At 44.4% G+C, this 16,686-nt stretch overlaps 1 protein-coding gene across 2 annotated transcripts in view; it reads left to right on the top strand.

Annotated features, from left to right (window-relative positions):
* Positions 1-9,888: 9,888 nt before the first annotated feature.
* Positions 9,889-16,686, top strand: part of KANK3 (KN motif and ankyrin repeat domains 3) — a 160,312-nt gene continuing 153,514 nt past the window's right edge. For both annotated transcript variants that reach the window (XM_085638314.1, XM_085638312.1), the window contains exon 1: positions 9,889-11,123. The gene's annotated coding sequence lies outside the window, so the exon portion shown is untranslated. The remainder of the gene's footprint in view (positions 11,124-16,686) is intronic.

The following is a 16,686-nucleotide window of genomic DNA, read 5'->3' as shown; positions in this document are numbered from 1 at the left end:
GAGGGAGCACCTACATTCTCACAGGTGACACTACCCCTACGACTTCAAAAAATCCGCCATAGGTTTAGGTTTTCCAACAGTCATGGTAAATTCCCCTTGCATAAGAATATCTCAGCGGACACTGATTTATGATCCAGGAGCTGGTGCCAGCCTGAAGATTGTATACCAAGGTTTAATTTACATAACTGTATATTTTTGTTTTTTGTTTTTTTCTGTTTAAACTCAATCTCCTTGGCAACATTATGTATATCACTTATTATATCAAAATTCACTAACTCCTTTTTAAAAGTTCTTTAACAATATTGCACTTTCTTAGTATGTGTTATGGTTTAGTGGCTCGAATGGTGACTTAAAACCCCCAGTGGGGGATTCTTTTAAGGAGGGGGCTCACAGAGACCCTGAAGCTGAGGCTCTAACCTTTATTCTGGAGTTGAGCACACGGGCGAAGAAATTTGGTGGTTTTTAGAGTTATTCTTTGAGGGAGCAGGTCAGATGAACTATGCAGCCAGCCCCGATCTAGGGTGGGTGTTCGTATTAAGCAGGGGAGTCATGAATTCCTCCATCAAGCCCTCCCCCGCTTGGAGGGTTTATGGCCTCTTCTGTCTGCAACTGGGCAGGCAAAAGCTCATAACTAACAAAAGAAGGATGGGTTGATAGAGAAGGGAAAGAAGGATGTACGGTTAAATGGAAGGAAGAATGAAAGGATACATGGGCGGATGAAATGATGGATGAACGAGTGGGTGGATGAAAAGATGCGTGGGTGGGTGAAAGGGCGCATGGATGGGAGATATGATGGATGAAGGAGGCTTGTGGGTGAAAGTACGGGTGAAATGGTGGATGGAAGACAGTATGCATGTGTGAGTGAAAGGAAGGATGAAAGAGTGCAGGTGAAAGAATGGGTGAAAGGGTGGATGGGTGAAAGGATGAAAGGATGGGTAAAAGGCTGCATGGGTGAGTGAAAGGATGGGTGAAAGGGTGGATGGGTGAAAGGATGCATGGGTGAGTGGAAGGATGGGGGAAAGGCTGCATGGGTGAGTGAAAGGGTGGGTGAAAGTGTGGATGCATGAAAGGATAGGTGAAAGGGAGGATGGGTGAAAAGATGCATGTGTGAGTGAAAAGATGGGTCAATGGGTGAAAGTATGCGCAGATGGGTGAAAGAGTGGATAGGTGAAGGGTTGCGTGGGTGAGTGGAAGGATAGGTGAAAGGATGCGTGGGTGAAAGGATGGGTTAAAAGGATGCATGGGTGGATGAAAGGTTACATGGGTGGATGAAAGGATGCATGGGTAAATGAAAGAATGCATGGGTAGGTGAATGGGTGCAAAGATTGATGGGTGAAAGGGTGGAGGGGTGAAAGAATGTGTGGGTAAATGAAAGGCATTGTGGGTGGGTAATGGGAGAAAGGATGCGTGGGTGGATGGATGGGTGAAAGAATGAATGGGTGAAAGGGTGGATGGGTGAAAGAATGAATGGGTAAATGGTGCATGGGTGGATGGAATGATGAAAGACTGAATGATGGATGGAAAAATGAATGGATAACAGAATGTAATGGTGAAATAGAGGATATTAGGGGCTGGAGGGTGGGAGGGTGAAAGGATGCATGTGTAGGTGTTTGGATTGAAGAGACAAGGGAGCTCTTCTAGGAAGGGCCACACACACTTTCTTAGTTCCATCAGAGTTTTGGTTCAAAGTGGGGGGTATTTCAATTTTCTGGGTACTCCCTTGGCGTTAAGGGACCGGTCCCTCAGCCCTGGAATCCTTGGGGTTCTGCTGCTGAATCTGGAGTGGGCGTTCCTTTCAGGGGGTCTCATGCAGACTATGACCTAATCCAGGGGGTTGAAAGGTCGTTAGTTTGTGGGGCATTACACATGGACTCTGGAGCCATGGGGTCTATCCACTGTGAAGGAAGATTCACAAGAACATTGGCAAAAGCAAGCTAAGGCCGGAGATGTGGCCTATAAGCCAAAGATGACCACTTTGGAACTAGAGACCCTAGTTTGAGTCTCAGCCTCGGCTCATCATTATATGATTTTGGCAAAATCACTTAATCTTCACATATAAAAAAAAAACCTTCATCTAGTTCTCAAGAAAAGAGCTCTAACGCCCTTGGGTCACGTGTGTGCTATAGAACTGCAAAAATAAATAAGCAAACACCAACCCATCCCCTTTGATGTTAAAGAACAGAATGAAACTGCAGGCGTCCCGAAAGAATGGCGGATGTGGCTCCTGCACGCGCCATGTCCAAGACAAAGATGGCGGCAGAGGTGAGGCGCGCGCAGAGAGGCCTCTCCATCCTAGGGGACCGGATGCTGCTCTTCCGTTTCCTGTACATGAGCAGCATCCACCCGCAGAGTCCCTGCGCATCACCCTCAAGTGTGAACCAAAATTAGAGGCTCTTGTCCGGTAAGTACTTTTCCACCACTTGTCAGAATACACGGCCAGACAGCCTGGGAAAACAGCCTGGGAAAGGGATCCTCGGCGAGGGGCGCGGGGCGTGGGGCTGAGTGTGAGCCTCTTTTAAGTAAATTACAGGGGGCTTTGCAGCTCGTCCCTGCCCCCACCACATTCCTGACGCTATTTCTGTGTCGCATCAGGCATGGCGGCGGTGAGGGCGAAGCCTTCTTCACCTTGGAGCTCGGTAGAAAGTCTGGAGGGCGGCTGCGGCTGAAGCAGGGCTTGTAATGGTCCTACAAAACCAACTACAACCAGAAGAACCGGAGAACAGGGATAATGGAAAAGATCCTAGCAATGTAACACGAATGACGAAATCATAATATTTTATAATATTATATATATATTATTACATATGTGTGTGTGTTTTAATAACAAAACAAAAACATCAACAAACCAACAATAGCAATAGATGTAATAAAAATAAAAATAAAATAATATTAATAATTATAATAACAGTAGCGGCCGGCACAGGTAAGAGTGGTAGGCGGGGGAGAGGGCGGGAGTCGACAGATGACGAGATAGGTAAAATTAAATTAAAAAAAAATAAAGACACTTGCGCTCGCCGCATCGCCGAATCGGGGATGCAGCGAGCGCAAGGTAAGTATTTTTTTTTATTATTTCATTTTACTTATCCCGTCATCTCTCTACTCCCCCCCACCCCGCACACCACTCTTACCTGTGCCGACCGCCACTGTATAATAATAATAATACAGGAAATAAGAACGATAAGCAGAATACTAGCACTAATTATAATTATAACAATAAAGATAAAAATAATGGTAGCTACAACTATAGTAAAATAAATAGTAATATTAAGAACAAAACAATAGTAAGAATATTAATAACATCAGTAATAATGATAAGAAGAAGAATCCTCGTCACCATCATCATAACAGAATACAAAAACATATGCCAAAATATAATAGTAATTTGCCTTCCTTTTAAAGATTGGTTTCCTTTTCCCCCTTGTATGTACAACGATGAACGGCCGTCCTTTCAACTGTGTATCTTGTATTGGTATGATGTTTTTGAACTGTGGGTGCTTTCATGGTTTGTTTTTAAGCTGAATAAAGCCGATTTTGACTTGACTTATATTTGTTTGTACCGACAAAGTGGTCGCCATTGTTCATGCTGATGATGGTTTGATTTGAGTTTTGTAGGGCGCAACATCTACCCTGAGGAGCCCTTGCCGAGGAGACAATGCGGAACTACAGAGGAAGAGTGAAGAGCCAGGTCTCTAGTGATTTCCTGAAAGTGAGATGGTTGGCTTGGTTCCTCAGATACCAAGGCATTTGGTTCCATAACTTAGAGGTGTTATAAAAAAAAAGGCTTCTGGACACATTCCTGGTAGCTGAGACCTGTGCCTTATTAGCCGAAGATGATCGCAAAGCTCTTGTTGGTGTGTACCAAGAGATTTTCTTTTTGAGAAACTCCGGGCTAAGCCTGTCTTTAGAGACGTGATCAGACTTTTTAGTCTTAGTAAGAGCACAGACCACTGCATTTTGCAGCCTCTACTGTCTCATTAGGACCCCTTTTCCCCTCCCACATTCAGGGCGTGTCAATAATCTAACCTTCATAAGACCAGTGTAACGACCACAGATTTTTGGAGCTCAAGCGATAAGAAAGGGAGAACTTTCTTAAGAATTTTCAAGACAAGAATGGGGGATGATGTAAGGTGGTTAGACTGGTCCCTAAAAGTAAGGTTGGTGTCAGAGTAGACACCTAAGTTCCTAACTTTTGGGACCGGGCATGGCAGGGGTCCTAAGGAATGCAACCACTAGGAAGAATCCCAAAAGGAGGAGTCTCGCCCCAAACAGAAGAACCTCTGTTCTGTCGGATTTAGCTTTCAATGCCTGGAAGCTCATTCCGTCTATTTTAGCAACCATACATGCATTAAATCTAGCAGACTTAATCCGTGTTATCCTCAGTGGAGATCGCAATTTGGGTGTCATCTGCATAGCACACCGTAGAAAAGCTGAAGGATTTAATCAATTCCATCAGGGAAGTCATATATGTGTTAAAAAGTGTCGGACTCAAAGATAATCCCTGTGGGACACCACACAATAATATAAAAGGTTTTGAAACATGCATCTCCAAGCTGATGGCTTTCTCCCTGTTGTCTAAAACGGAGGATAACAGTCTAAATGCTTGACCACGGACACCTATGTCAAATAATCTTTGTTTCAGGTTATCATGGCAAACCGTATCAAAGGCAGCGGATAGGTCCAATAGGCCCACTGATGCCTTTCCTCCACAGTCCAAGACATCTCTGACTTCTTCTGAGACGTCGACCAGCGCAGTCTCAGTACTGTGTCCTCTCCTGAGGCCAAATTGACACTGGTCTAGTAGATGATTCTGATCCAGGTAGTTGGTGAGAGCAATATTAAGATGTCTTTCTAGAATGTTAGCTAAAAAAGGGAGTCTGGCAATAGGACGATAATTTTTTTCCTCTAGGGGATCAAGTGGTATTTTTTTCAGGAGGAGCCGAATGAAGGCCGACTTCCATTTTGTGGGAAACATTCCTAAAGCTAGAACAGTATTAAGCAGTTGTATGAGATATGGTTCAATGTAATCTCCTGTTTCGTGGAAAATTCTAGCAGGGCAGGGATCTGTTGGGGCACCTGATTTGGTGCGACTCAGCCAACTGACCAAACTATCTTTGGAGATCCTTGGGAATTTGTCAAGCACAAAGTGATCCACATCACAGGGAATTTGTGGTGCCAAAGGGTAGTCATGTCTCATGTGAGTGGTGTCCCGCTAGATTAACTCTACTTTGTTCCTGAAAAAGTTGGCAAGGCTTTCACACATCTCCTGGGCTGGAGGGATCGATAGTGGTGTTGCGTGGAAGATAGTTTGTGAACAGTTTGGAATAATTCTCTAGATTAATCTACTGTAGCCCTGATCTTGACTGTAATATCTCTGGTCTTTTCTGCAATTATTAAGGATTTATACTCCAGTATCAGATCTTCATACTTCCTTTTCTCAGCTGGGTCGTATTCCGACCTCCAAATTCTCTCTTGACGTAGACACTTTTTAAATTAAATCCTTGAGTGGGATTGAAGACATGATTGTCTTTATATCAGATGTTTCACCCCTCACATTGTGCTGGGTGGTGTTTAGACAGAATATTGTTACCAAAACTATTGTGGGGAAAATTTTTGTGTGAAGAATATTGAGGACAAAAATATTGTGAAGGTAAGTTTCTATGGGTAAGCAAAGTTTTACTAAATGTATGTACCTTGACGATGTATATATCTTCACTGTACGTAGATGTGGAGTTTAGAATAGTAAATCTGTTCTTACCTATTTGCAGTTACCTTCTCGAAAATGTTGGTCCTCAAAATTTTTGACGCAATATTCTGCCCACGCGATAGTGTTGGTTCCGATATTCTGTCAATGATGCCCGCTGGGTCATTCTAAAAGTTTGACAAGCTGTAGAAATTGCACACAGTGATTCATTTTAGCTACTTATGGAAGCGCATGCTTTGTCAGCTCCATGTTTGTTGTTTACATCAAATCCAAATCCAGGGTAATGGGGTCTACTGGATAGGTTGTAAACGCTGACAAACAATATGTGGGATGTAATATTAGTTTAGGAATGGACCAAAACTGAGATTTTTGCGAGATAACTTCATTGTCCCCTGACTATACTTGTAAATGGGTGTAACGTAAATATGTACTATGCTAAAGACAGCTATTTCAGCACACTGGTTCACACTGCCCCAATTATATGTCCATAGTCATCCACTTTGCCACAGCCTTAATCCTGACATCTTAGCTCAGCTGGACTCCAACACAAACCACCAGTTATATGCACCACCTTATGTTGAAGAGAGTCCGGCTCTGATTAAAGTGTTCCTTGAAAGTGCTCCCATACACAATTAAAGTGGCGTGGCTTAGTCAGTGAGATTCAGGGGTGTGAATCTGTAACTTCCCGCAGGGTGGATATGTTAGGTACTGAAAAAAGGAGAAAGATGGCAGCAAGGGATAATTAACGCTGCACTAACCAACTATACACTCTTATAATGTAAGGCACATCATTTTTGTTGCCCACCTCCAAGGTCCACTGCCAATAGACCTATCTACTATAATACAAAAAGAAAGCACAAGGGAGGCAACACAGAAGTAAAACAGCATAAATGCTAAACAATAACAAGATCTCTCCAGACTCTTCAATGATGTTAATCAAGTTTTTTAATGGTTGCTTGATTCAAAACAGCGAAGCGCCGATGCAGCCAACGCGTTTCACCCTGAATAGGGCTTCCTCAGGGCAATAAAAAAACATACTGCGATTAGTAGTATATTTTCATAGCTACGCAGATGGTGAATAGATCCGTAGAACCTCAAATTGATGAAGTTGTATCACACATAGTGTGTCCCACTCGTCCAGTCCAGATCAACAATAAAATGTTCACAACGATAAGTTGAACAATAGTAGGTTTGTATTTAAAATGTAGGAAGTGTTCGGGCACGTTGCGTGGGACGCGATCTTTCACGCTCCCACCATCGATAAAGTAGTAAACTGCATCGGCACTTTGCTGTCTTGAATCAAGCAACCATTAAAAAACTTGATTAACGTCATTGAAGAGTCCGGAGAGATCTTGTTCTTGTTTAGCATTTATGCTGTTGCCTCTCTGTGCTTTCTTTCTGGATATGTTAGGTGGCCAGGGTTTGGTATGGACTGTTCCTATGAGTAGCAGTGTTGGTACTGATAGGACTCGTACCCCCCAGGATGGCTCCCAGCCCAGTCCCCATCCAAACCCACAAATCAATGCTTGACGACCAGAGCTGTGGGTTAAAAAGGCCATGTTTATTACAAATCATCACACAAACATGACAGTATAAATCATACAATTTGATACGATATGGATTTATCAAATTCAATCGTTTAAAACACCATTTTTATTCAAGTTGCCCCTAGCTTCGTGCTCCAGATTCAAACGAGACCCCTACATCCCGGGGCCGGCGCAGCAAGATAAGAGAGGGCGAGGACACGGGCAAGTTTCCCTAAAAAGGCCCTCGCCCCCTTGGGGCGCCGCCTCCGGCCGGAAGTGACGTCATGACGTTGACCCGGAAGTTCTTCGTGTTGGGGGGCGTGCCTGGGTGCCCGGGGGCCGAGTCCTAAGTGCGCGCTTCATTATATTTTGCGCTTGTCATTTGCGATATGTGTGCCTCTGTGGCTGATTTAGAGTTTGGCAGACCGGTACTCTATTGCAAGGTACCCTGCCCGCCAAACTAAACGTCAGCCAACCAGTTGAGTCAGGTGGACCACAAGTTTTACACTGACATAGTAAAATTTACTGCATCCTCATTATAATTCCTCAGACGGACTAAAGGAGTAGCACCATTGGAGGTAAACCATCTGACCACCTTTAGAGGGAATGGTTGTATACCATATTTTTTACTAGCCATCATTGCCAGGATATACCAGAGGCGATATTAAAAAAAGAAAAATGCCCCCCACACTATGGGAGAAGGCTCCAATGGTTTGGGTTTCATTTGTTATTTTATTTTTCAAAAACAAACTGGAATCTTTCGAAATGGTTGACAGTCAAATGTCATTTTTGACAGGGCTGTCCGTCAAACTTTTCCTACATTTACAGAAACCGCTATGACAACAGTTCCTGCCAATGTATAGAGATGCCAGCAAGGCGGCAGACATTTCTAAATTTGGTGGACTGATCAAAGGGGGTGGGGGAGACGTAAAGTTCTCCATCAGCCTGTCTGCCTTTACTCCATCTGCCAAATCCGAAATCAGGCTCTCTGTCAAATAAGATATGTTTGACGTGTACTTGTGCAGGTACTTTGAGGGTAGTAAAGTAGGTAAATGAAAAAAGCGCCACCCGCCAATCTCACTACAAAAATCGTTTCTAACAAAAGATAGAGAAAATGGGCAGTAAAAATAGTTAAACACTTCTCATACAGTGAAATGGGGAATAACCCTTCAGGTCAGACACACTACTCTCTCCTGCCAAGGAAATTCCAAAGTTTGAATTGCTGCTCTCAGCTGGTGAACAGCATTAGCTTAAGGCTGAGTGGATGACACCATGTCACTAGTCAACAACACTGCCAAAAGGAACTGAATTGAGAGGTGGGTGAGTGTGTGGGTGAACCATGTAGATGGCGGGTGACACAACCAAATGTGGGTGGATTGACAGGTATGGCTTTGTTCATTTCCCAGTTTTCTCTTCAACTTGGGTGTGTCTGGTTATTGTTGCGTGTTCACTTGGCTGTGGGTCCTTTGGTGATTTATGTGTGCTTGATTCAGTGTTGGTTGTTCTGTTCTGTGCTTGGTGATCTGTTCTTTGATGGTTGCTCTGATAGTGATGGATGCTCTTTTCGGTCCAAGTTTTTTTTTTATATGATATATGCTCTGTTCTGCCCTGCTTGTGTTTCTTGCTGAGTATCTGGTCGTTGCTTTATGCTCAGGTCATTGCTGGGGGTGTTCTGGGTGTTCTAGTCAGTGTTGTGTGCTCTCGGTTAGTGGCACAGTGTTTGGTGTCTGTTTATTGCTGTCTTCATCGCTGGCTCTGTTTTCTTTGCTTGCTGCTCTGTTGCGTTGTGGGTGTTCTATTCGCTCTGGGTGTCCTCCTCAGTGCTGGGTGCTGTGAGGAAGCTGCATTCTCTCTGTGGTTCTCAGTTGGTTGCTGGGGCTTTTGCTGTATTCAGGGCTGAGTGTCCTGTTGGATGCCGGTTGCTGTCTGGAACTGAAGGCGGTGCTTTAGCGCTGAGCTCTCTTCGGCGCTGTGTGTTCTGCCCAGTTAGCTGCTCTGTTCATTGTGTTGTATTCAGAGCTGGATACTGCGCTCATTGCTGTATCTTCTGTTTGTCGTAGGCTGCACCGTTCAGTGGTTGCTGCTCTGTTCGCTGTTCTTCCATTGCTGGGTTCTCAGTTCAGTGCTGGTGCTCCGTTTAGTGCTTTGTCTGTTTTCAGTCCTGTGACATCTGTTGAGCGCTGGGTTCTGATCCGCACTGGGTGCCCTGGTAATGACCGGATCACTTCACAGTACTCGGGTTAGTGGCTGCGCCTCTGTGTGACCGGCGGCGCTCAGTGATTGGGTGATTAGCCCGATCACTGTACAGTGCTTGGGTTAGTGGTTGCTCCCCTGTGAGGCGACACTCGGTGATTGAGTGATTAACCCATCATTGCTTGGTTTAGTAGTGCCTCCTCCCCTGTGCGGCGACACTCAGTGACTGGGTGATTAGCCCGATCACTGTGCAGTGCTTGGGTTAGTGGGTGCTCCGCTCCCCTGTGAGGCGACACTCGGTGGTTGACTGATTAACCCGATCATTGCGGGTTTAGTAGCGGGCGCTCGCTCCCCTGTGCGGCGCACTCAGTGCTCGCCTTCAGTGCTTCCCTCCCGCCTCACTCTTGTTCACAGGAAGCAGGAGGGTGTGTGTGTGTTTCGGGAGGAGGGATCGCAGCCCAGGAATCCGAGAGCAGCAGGCGGCCGCTGCTCACTTGTGCGGGCGCCGGTCCTCCCCTCCGCTGACTGACTGACGGCCCATGCTTGGCTGCAGGCCCGGGACTCCGCAGCTCCTTGAGACGGTGCAGAGGCGCTGGGGACCGCGAGCGGGGGGCACGCTACAGGGCACTCTGCGCCGGAGGACACGCTACATGCATCAAGGCTTTTGCTAGAGGGCACGCTACCTTACAGCCTCTCCCCGGGGGACACGCCTCATGCATAACCTATGTTTCTAGAGAGCACGCCACCTTACAGCCTCTCCCAGGGGTCACGCTACATGCATAACCTATGTTTCCAGAGAGCACGCTACCTTACAGCCTCTCCCAGGGGACACGCTACATGCATGCATCGTCTGTTTCTAGAGGAAGCGCTACCTTATATCCTCTACCGGAGGACACGCTACATGCATAACGTGTGTTTCTAGAGATCGCACTGCCTAACAGCCTCTCCCAGGGGACACGCTACATGCATAACGTATGTTTCTAGAGGGAACGCTACCTTACAGCCTCTACCGGAGCACACGCTACATGCATAACGTGTGTTTCTAGAGATCGCACTGCCTAACAGCCTCTCCCAGGGGACACGCTACATGCATAACGTATGTTTCTAGAGGGAACGCTACCTTACAGCCTCTACCGGAGCACACGCTACATGTATAACGTATGTTTCTAGAGAGCACACTACCTTACAGCCTCTACCGGCGGACACGTTTCCTCTGCAGTCTGTGTAGGACACGCTTTACTTGCTTGTTTTTTCCCCGAGGATAGTCTTCCTGTGCAACCGATGGTGAACACGCGTCCCTGGTCAGCTGTACACAGGAGGACACGCTCCCGTCTCTTAAGGACACCCCTCCGGATTAGCGTGTCCCCGAAGGACATGCTGCCCGCCCACGGGATGTCTCCGGAGAGCTGCCTGTCTCTGGAGAACAAGCTCACACTGTAAGCCTGTCCCAGGAGGACACTCCGACGCCGCGACTCCCTCCCGAGAGGTGTCAATGCGCCTGCCCCGGGGTGTCTCACTGCCCTTGGGACCGTCTCTGTGCGAGAGCCCGGGCTGCCATCTGCCGCCGGATAGTTGGCGCACTCTCGCCTGCCCGGGGTCCGTCGTCTGCTGCCCCCTCCTGGTGGTGCTGTCCACTGCGGATGTCGGAAGAACCGCTGGATTGTGTGTGAGGAGAATGGGGAAGGGTGTCCAGCGAGTGTGAGGTAAGCCGGGGTTCGGGGGAACGCTCTTAATTTGTAAGTTTGTAAAGTTTTCTTCTGAATGCCGGGCTCGCTGAATACCAAGGCTGTTGGTCTTGGTTTCACCTCGTTCCCCTTTCTTCCACCGAATTCCTCTTCATGTCTCTTTCTCTAGCATGTTCTTTTTCTCATTCGTTTTCTCCTTTAATTGGTGTTTTCCCATCTTTTTAATCGCCTTCTCTCGCCCTAATTTACATTTGCCTCTCATGCTTTTAGGTCAAAGTCTAATGATGAAATATAAACCTTGGTCTAAAAAAAAATGCGCGTCGCTCAAGCACCGGCACAAATTAAGTAGTGGCCCTCTGCCCTGTCTTGTACATCAGTAATTTTGATATCACCAATTATGACTGAACTGAACAGTGCAGGAGACATGTTACTATAAAATCAACAAAAGTGACCGATACGATTCCGAACATTATGGTAATTGGACAACACTGACCCCTCACCAGCACTGTACTGACCCTTCATGCTGTATGTTATTGTAAACAGTCCTAACCAGTAGTGTACAGAGTTTTACAACAATACCAACAGCACTAACTAGAACAATACGGTACAGTGCATTTAATACTTCGTGTTACTACGATCGATGCTGGCCTGTGCGCTCTTTATCTTTTCATTGTGAACATTTTGTTTACTTTTGTGATTTCATATAGCGCTGACATCAGAGCGCTTTACAATAAAGCAGAACATGTGAATAACACAAAAAAAAATCCATGTACATTAAAGGTGGAGTCGGGTTGGCCTTCCCGTAAGGTAGAGCGCTACACACATAGATATTGTAAAACATAGCGATGAAAACCAGGCGGTGGTGTACCGAGCGCAGACCCAATCTTTTATGCAGGTTGAGGGTGGTATCTATGCACTGGGTGGTATCTATGCACTGGGTGGTATCTATGCACTGGGTGGCATCTATGCACTGGGTGGTATCTATGCACTTGTCGGGATCGCGAGGAGAAAACAACCAGACCTGGCCATTACGTAGCTGGTCAGTTACCCAAATGATTCAAGTTACTACTGCTCTGTGCTGTGTCTGCTCTGTGTTCCTTTCAACGTTACTGACCAGGCCTCACCTTCTATCATTTATTTTCAACAATAATAGCCAGTAACCCCCCTGATCTATGCTAATATAAATAACACTGTTATTGCAGCCCAGTACTACACCTTTGCAAATACATTTTGTGAAATATTGTCCAGGGCACATATTTTCAGTTTATATGACAATATTGACTGGTAAAGACCAGTGCACTACCGACAACCACACACAAATGACACTATTACAGACGAGTAGCATATATATACTTTAGGTTTCTATGTACAAAGTTCTCATCAGGGTCATAGTTCTATGCAGCTATGCACACTGCCGCCCACGCCCACTACTGGACATGCCTTTTTGTCTTGTACAAGTTGACATAGTCTGTGCCTGTTTGAACTTACTGCATAAACAATACAGTGCACAGTCGCTGCTTTATATTATGAGGAACATTAAAAGCTAATCCTGTGGTTATTTTATGTATATACGAACAATAAGGATCCGTTTTGTACATGGGTTATGGAATTGTAAACCAGGCATGGGGGCAACTCGTGGAGTTACAAAAAAACACTAATCGAGATTTCGTGGAATTCCACCAACGGACAGAAATAGGCACGTTGCGCTACTCATGCTGTGATTTAGCACCGGGAGCTCGTTCCGCGCTGAAAAATCAGTGCGAACAGCACCCGGCGGTGCACCAAAGGGCACAGCATCTTGAGCTGATTTTGCTGCAGTTCAAGTAGATTTTCTACTACAGCGGCGGCTTTCTGACCGCGAACAGTCGCAACAGCCCACGATGAACAAATCCCGCCGGGTACCCTCCTACCAACCGAAAATCTCACTAGAAGATCACCAACTTACCACTTTTGAGCAACGCGCAGCCAAAAACTCTGCCACGCAGCATTTGGCGGAATTTGGCCGGAACGCCACATTACCAGCGTAACACAGAGTGGCCAAAATTCCGCCAATCCCATTGGCGGATCGGAATAGATCGCCCACCCCTAGTATAAACATCTCTTCCTATGAATGCTCAGAGCTACAGTAATGACCAGTACTGTGTCAAAAGAATGTAATATGAACAATATCGAACATTAATGGCCAGTACTGTACCAGAAGTATGTCAATGTATACAATATTGAGCTCTGATGGCCAGTACTGTACCAGAAGTATGTTAATGTATACAATATTGAGCATTGATGGCCAGTACTGTACCAGAAGTATGTCAATGTATACAATATTGAGCACTGATGGCCAGTACTGTACCAGAAGTATGTTAATGTATACAATATTGAGCACTGATGGCCAGTACTGTACCAGAAGTATGTTAATGTATACAATATTGAACAGTAATGGCCAGTACTGTACCAGAAGTATGTCAATGTATACAATATTGAGCATTGATGGCCAGTACTGTACCAGAAGTGTGTCAATGTATACAATATTGAGCACTGATGGCCAGTACTGTACCAGAAGTATGTCAATGTATACAATATTGAACATTAATGGCCAGTACTGTACCAGAAGTATGTCAATGTATACAATATTGAGCACTGATGGCCAGTACTGTACCAGAAGTATGTTAATGTATACAATATTGAGCATCGATGGCCAGTACTGTACCAGAAGTATGTCAATGTATACAATATTGAGCACTGATGGCCAGTACTGTACCAGAAGTATGTCAATGTATACAATATTGAGCACTGATGGCCAGTACTGTACCAGAAGTATGTTAATGTATACAATATTGAGCATTGATGGCCAGTACTGTACCAGAAGTATGTCAATGTATATAATATTGAGCGCTGATGGCCAGTACTGTACCAGAAGTATGTTAATGTATACAATATTGAACATTAATGGCCAGTACTGTACCAGAAGTATGTCAATGTATACAATATTGAGCACTGATGACCAGTACTGTACCAGAAGTATGTTAATGTATATAATATTGAGCATTGATGGCCAGTACTGTACCAGAAGTATGTCAATGTATACAATATTGAGCACTGATGGCCAGTACTGTACCAGACGTATGTTAATGTATACAATATTGAACATTAATGGCCAGTACTGTACCAGAAGTATGTCAATGTATACAATATTGGGCACTGATGGCCAGTACTGTACCAGAAGTATGTCAATGTATACAATATTGAGCACTGATGACCAGTACTGTACCAGAAGTATGTTAATGTATATAATATTGAGCATTGATGGCCAGTACTGTACCAGAAGTATGTCAATGTATACAATAATGAGCACTGATGGCCAGTACTGTACCAGACGTATGTTAATGTATACAATATTGAACATTAATGGCCAGTACTGTACCAGAAGTATGTCAATGTATACACTATTGAGCATTGATGGCCAGTACTGTACCAGAAGTATGTCAATGTATAAAATATTGAGCACTGATGGCCAGTACTGTACCAGAAGTATGTTAATGTATACAGTATTGAACATTAATGGCCAGTACTGTACCAGAAGTATGTCAATGTATACAATATTGAGCACTGATGGCCAGTACTGTACCAGAAGTATGTTAATGTATACAATATTGAGCATTGATGGCCAGTACTGTACCAGAAGTATGTCAATGTATACAATATTGAGCGCCGATGGCCAGTACTGTACCAGAAGTATGTTAATGTATAGAATATTGAGCATTGATGGCCAGTACTGTACCAGAAGTATGTCAATGTGTACAATATTGAGCATTGATGGCCAGTACTGTACCAGAAGTATGTCAATGTATACAATATTGAGCATTAACATAGAATGGGTGGATATGCTATATCGATCTGCACATCATCACATGTACAAATGTTATATTGATTCTGATGTATCAGTTTCTAAACATTCAATATTTGGTGCTAATACAATGCCGAATACTTATCCACCTGAAGTATTACAATTATTGAGATCACAGATAATCCCAAAATTAAATCTACATCATAAGCACTGTAGCACACCAGAAAAAGGCCACTATCACAGTTCTCTAAATATGTTAATTCTAATCAATATATCAGCATTTGATTTGATAGAATTATGTCCATTCCACTGTGCCAAATATCACAGAAAACTTGACATATTGGTCCAATTCCACGTCGAGTTGTCGAAAATTAAACTTTATTCCAAATTCAGAGAGCAGCCGACGCACGTTTCGCCCAACAAGGCTTCCTCAAGGCTAAAAAATGAGTTGCTCTTTCATGTGATCAATAAATTTCCTGTACAGATTGTCAATTTCCATTAGAGTACTATCTCACGGATTCAAATGTTAACTGTGAAGTGCGTAATAACAAATCCAGTCATCAAAGTCAAGGCATATAAATTCCAAATTGTTTAAGATGCAGTCATCTTCATTTCCAGGACCATATTACGTCCTCACTGCTGTTCTGTATTCCAACAGCATATCATCAAACTCTCCGCTCGTTCGTATGTTAATGTATACAATATTGAGCATTGATGGCCAGTACTGTACACATGTATGTTGATACAAACACCCTTTAGCATTACTGCAGCCACTTTAGTGCAGTATGAACAATACTGGGCAGCACAGTACTCACTTTTGTGTACTATCAGATACCCTGGTCAGCAATGTAGTGACGTTATGTGCACATAAACAATTCTGACCTGTGCTGTACCCACATTAGTGTACTTTTAACACTATTGAGCACTGTTAATGCTATACAAGTGGCATTTTTATATTGACAGTGTTGACAATTTCTACACTGATTCATACTGTGAAATTGGATAATGGAATGTACTTAGGTGTGTGTGTTTGGATTGCTTTGAGGCAGCTTCGTTTCCACATTGGTGGCAGTGGTGGTGGTCTGTCCCTCGCTCCTGCCTAGTGTTGACGGAATATACCCGCAGGCATTGGTGTTTGGCACTGACACGAGTTTTACTAGTTCTGTGTTTGCTCGTTTAAAGTTTTCTGGATCTGAGACATGTTTGCCTCTGAAATGACGAAGAAACAACTTTATTCCAAGTTTAAAAAAAAACTTTTATTTCATTAATTTGAAGACAAAGCGCGTGTCATTTTCTAGGGTGGGAACTGGAATGTTGCAGGGCGTCTCTCCTCTGTGTAAAACATGCTTGCTTCCCAAGTCACTCTAATTTGGAGGGTTCCTCCCCAACTAGACGTATCCTTCTTCGCATAACTGTCCTAAAGCTTCTCATATACCTCAGTTGGATGACCAGCCCTACAAACATTCCTCGGCCTCCAGAAATGTTTAATCTCCATTCTCTTCAATAGGACCCTCTCCTGAACCCCCCAGTCTCACCCTCTTTGGAGCGTTTGAGGGTTGAGACCAGTGCTTAATTTGAGCCGGTGGTTCCGGTACTCAGCACCAGCACTTAATCATCAACACAGGCACTTTTCATGAGCATCAGTTAAGGACACATTCTTTTAAAGGGAGATTAAGTGATTTGCCCAGGAAGTAGAATTGTTGCCCTTAGAGGGTAACAAATTGACCCCTAGTTCTATTT

Source organism: Triturus cristatus, chromosome 12 (genome assembly GCF_964204655.1).
Source record: "Triturus cristatus chromosome 12, aTriCri1.1, whole genome shotgun sequence".
NCBI classification, from domain to species: domain Eukaryota; kingdom Metazoa; phylum Chordata; class Amphibia; order Caudata; family Salamandridae; genus Triturus; species Triturus cristatus.
The sequence above is the reverse complement of the archived record's forward strand: the minus strand, read 5'-3'. Positions and strand labels throughout refer to the sequence as shown.